Genomic DNA, 5,000 nt, shown 5'->3' on the forward strand with positions numbered 1-5,000 from the left:
TGCCTTGGAGTCCCTGCAGGAATGGTCTGACGAATGGGGATTTAAGTATTCGGAAGTAAAGTGAACAGTGGTTGTATTTTCCCACAGAGCCCAGGCAGAAATCGATCTGCAATTACATGGAAATACTATCTAAGTCTACATATAAATATTCTTCTAAAAAACGCTGTGGAGGTCGGGGACAGGTGGTATTACGGTGACACGTTGTCCTAAAAATATTCTTGAAAAAGCGCTTGGGTAAGTCGGGGTCAGGTGGTATTCTTCTTCTTCTTCTTCTTCTTCTTCTTCTTCTTCTTCTTCTTCTTCTTCTTCTTCTTCTTCTTCTTCTTCTTCTTCTTCTTCTTCTTCTTCTTCTTCTTCTTCTTCTTCTTCGCGTTCTTCTTCTTCTTCTTCTTCTTCTTCTTCTTCTTCTTCTTCTTCTTCTTTCTTCTTCTTCTTCTTCTTCTTCTTCTTCTTCTTCTTCTTCTTCTTCTTCTTCTTCTTCTTCTTCTTCTTCTTCTTCTTCTTCTTCTTCTTCTTCTTCTTCTTCTTCTTCTTCTTTCTTTTCTTCTTCTTCTTCGCGTTCTTCTTCTTCTTCTTCTTCTTCTTCTTCTTCTTCTTCTTCTTCTTCTTCTTCTTCCTCGCGTTCTTCTTCGCGTTTTTCTTCGCGTTCTTCTTCGCGTTCTTTTTCGCATTCTTCTTCGCGTTCTTCTTCGCGTTTTTCTTCGCGTTCTTCTTCTTCGCGTTCTTCTTCCTCGCGTTCTTCTTCCTCGCGTTCTTCTTCGCGTTCTTCTTCTTCGCGTTCTTCTTCGCGTTCTTCTTCCTCGCATTCTTCTTCACGTTCTTCTTCCTCACGTTCTTCTTCCTCGCGTTCTTCTTCGCGTTCTTCTTCGCGTTATTCTTCGCATTCTACTTCTTGTTCTTCTTCACTTTCTTCTTCGCGTTCTTCTTCCTCGCGTTCTTCTTTGCGTTCTTCTTCGCATTCTTCTTCGCGTTCTTCTTCGTGCTGGGGATCCCGTGTTGGGGTTCCGCCCCGAGGCCGAGGCCGAAGGGGAAAACGAGGGATTAGAGCGCGGAAAGCTGCCGCCGTAGGCCGCTGTTTGCGCATCCAAGCCCCCGGCGAAGCCGGAGAAGACGAAGCCCGCGGCTTGTTCTAGTACAAAATTCAACCTTGTTCCATGGACTAAAACTGGAAGGCCCATGTAAAGTATCTAATTGATGCGTGGAACAATAGACTTAATTTGCTTCGCAAACTAACGAGCACAATTTTGGCAGCAGATAGGAAATCTTTGCTAATGATTTATGAGTCCCTAATTAAATCTGAATTAGACTATAGGTTTCAGATTTATGGTTCAGCAACAACAACCACATTACAACCCCTGAACATCATCCAAAACAAAGGCCTGTGACTTGCAACTGGAGCATTACGCTGCACAAGAGTCGAGAAAGTTGAAGTTGAAGCCAATGTTATCCCCCCTCTCCTATAGGCATTCCGCTACGCCGCCAAAGTGCTCCGTATCCCACGACATCCCTACAAGCAGGGGCGTCCCAATACGAGCACTTTACCAACTCCAGCCTTAATCCCTTTTCCATCAGGATCCGATCCTTGTGCGACCAGTATTCAGTGCCACTATGATCTATTGAAAAATTGATGACGTTCCACATACTACCGTGGGAAAAGGTCACCCTGAACGTCAAAGTCAACGAAGACCTCCACAAGAAATTGTACTCGGTAGAAGAACTCCGACAGAAGACCCTACAAGTCATCAACGGGTACACTGGCCACAGGGCACTGTATACCGATGGTTCCAAGTGTGGCCGTAAGACAGGTACAGGGTTAAATAGTTCCACAACCCTTATGATGTTCCAATTGCCGGACCATGCGAATATTTTTATTGCCAAACTTTGGAATATCCAGAGCAATAGAAAAGGATCAATCTGACACACACAGTAACTTTGTTATTTTCTCAGATTATTTAAGTGCATTACAGTCAAATAAATCAGGTAATCAAATGGGTAATTTTCTCCTGGTCAAAATCATTAGCGCACTTTCAACGACCAACAAGTTCATTACTCTCTCTTGGGTTCCCAGCCACAATGGAATTTCCGGAAACGAGAAAGTGGACACTGGCCAAATATGCGTTAGAAAATGACTCTATCATAGACATACCCATAGACACAGGCACTTTCAATTCAATCTTAATAAAACAATTACACGCCCACTGGCAACATCAGTGGGATAATCTCCATATTACACATAAACAAAAGGAGCACATAACAGACTGGTCAACATCATACAGAAGCAATAGACGAGAGGAAATCGCCATAGCAAGGCTGAGGATGAATTCCACCTAAATCACCCAACACCTGCAACACTACACTATCTATAAGACACATACTCATACACTGCACGAAATATAACAAACAGCGCCAGGCGCTTATACATCATTGCAGACTCAACAAAATTCAGTTAAACGTGAGAAATATTTTGGCCAATGACTGTTTCCTTATTGACAAAGTAATGTATTATTTGCGCACAACAGGACTGTTGTGGAAATTGTAATGCTAAATTAAACAGGATAGTAGGTTCACACCAGGTTTAATGACCTCTTATGGATTGATTGCCTTAACATAAAACGAAAATATAGAATAAACTTGCGTTCATCAGCTCCATATATTTACCTCCCGACCAACCATTTCCGCTACAGGAGGTATATAAACTTATAAGACAGCTGTCCCCACCATAGACTTATAGTTGGAGACTTTAACTCCCAACATCACATGTGGGGGAGTGAGAGAGCATATGCTCGAGGGGAGCACATGGAGAGAGTTCTAAACATAAACATCCTGGTCCTCCTAAACACTGGCGATCCCACTCGTGTAGACAATACTAGGGGCACTTTTCAAGCATCGATTTATCCATGTAATCTTTTGCACTGTCTGACGACATAGAATGGAATAAGCATGGCGACACCATGATCAGCAATCATTTTCCAGTCATCCTAAAAGTAGGGGGTGACCACGTTACGGCTACTCCAGCCTATGGAGACAACCCACCCCCTCCCTGTCCCAATTCATCATGAGGAAAGCCAATTGGGAAATGTATTGGCGTACTACCAAGGTCAACACCACAGTATTCAATTTAACATTCTCCATTTGAATTCAACAGTCTAAGCAAAATTCTTTGCGTGATTTCATTTCTACAATTAACATCCACACCCCTCTAACGCAGATTTAGTCAGCCGTCCGAAGAATTGACGGCAAACATGCACCTACCATAAAGATTTTGACGATGGGAAACACATTTATAGATGCGCCCAGCGACATCACAAACATAATAGCAGATATATCTACACAAACAAGCAATACAGATAACTATTCGCCAACATTCTTACAGCATAAAAAAGACTAGAAGTAGAGCCACTGATCTTCCGTACACATACACACCACGAATACAATACTCCCTTCCAAATACACGAGATTAAACAGGCTTTAAGCTCATGTAGAGGGACCTTTGTTGGCCCCGATGAGACTAATATGAGATGCTGCAACATCTAAATTCAATCTCGCTCAACAAATTACTGGAACTGTACAACGAAATTTGGATTAATCTTGACTTCCCAGAAACATGGAGACATGCCCACGTCATATCTATTTTCAAAAAGGGAAAGGACACAAAGAGTCCTTCCTCTTATAGCCCTATACAGCTTACCAACTGTTTATACAAACTATTAGAACGTATGGTCAATAACAGATTAAAATTCATCCTCGAATCTCAATATTTGATAGTTCCTGCCCAATGTGGTTTCAGGAAAAATCGAAGTAGTCTCAACCATTTGGTAAACTTAGAACACGATATCCTTTCAAGTTTCGAGAAGAAAGATTTCCTTGTAGCTTGCTTCTTAGATTTAGAAAGAGCCAACGACATGGCATGGCGACGTGGTATCCTCGAAAAACTCTATGCACTTGGCCTTATAGGGAATCTCCTTATTCTTATTCAAAACTTTTTATTAGAGCGAATAATGTCTGTCAAATAATTACCGATCCTACGAGGGAAGGGTTACTCTGGACTTACTACTAAGAATGAGGATGTAACAAGAAACATAAGTAGGAGATAGTCTAGGTTCAAGAAATAAGATTTGATGTTACATGGGAAGAATTAAATAGTACGAATAACGTTCTAGTGCCTGGTTTTAGGATATCCAATTCTAATTAGTTGAGAAAATATCTAGGACAATTAGTCACGAGATTAACCCAGAGGACTGCGACAGGGTAAGATACACGGTCAGCCTGGACGTCATTAGCGCAATCAGTTGTCGGGTCATGTAGGTAATATGCAAATCTTATCTTATGTCAGGTCACTTACAAGCGGGAGGTCAACACCACGGTCACCGATCTGAATGAAATGTACAGTAACATAACATCTTTTTATTTTGAATGCACAAAATAAATTCATTCTCCTCAAAACAAAGGTCGAATACTAATACTCGTACTTCTAAGTGAATGACGGGCATACTGAAATTTTAAATCGGAATAAAAAGGGGGGGGGCATTCAAAGAATGGGTTAGATATTGTACTTGACTACGACCCGATTTTCAATGGGAATGAGGGAAGTAGACTAACATCAGCATTAGGAAGGAAGTAGTAGTCAATTAAATTGATAGACTTACACGTGCAAAATCCCCAGATTCAGACGAAAATTTTCTGAGAGTGGCTTAAAGAGTGTAAATTTGATTTCTACGACCAATTAACGGGAATATTCAACAAGACGGTAGACCTGGTTTTGTGTCTAGTGCTTGGGGCAGGCAAATTTTCCTATTTCAAAAAGGGAGATGAATCGTTTATATGCAATCAGTTTGACATCAGTTATAGGTAAAATGCTTGAATTAATAATAGCTAATAGAATCAGAGATGGTGTATTATCCAAATGGAGAGTGTTTCTAGAGGAGTTCCCCAAGGCTCGGTTTTTGGTCCTTTGTTGTTCGTTATATACAGTATATAACGACTTGAACAATGGAATTTGT

This window comes from Oratosquilla oratoria, chromosome 38 (assembly GCF_046742065.1).
Source record: "Oratosquilla oratoria isolate Oo_2021 chromosome 38, ASM4674206v1, whole genome shotgun sequence".
NCBI lineage: Eukaryota > Metazoa > Arthropoda > Malacostraca > Stomatopoda > Squillidae > Oratosquilla > Oratosquilla oratoria.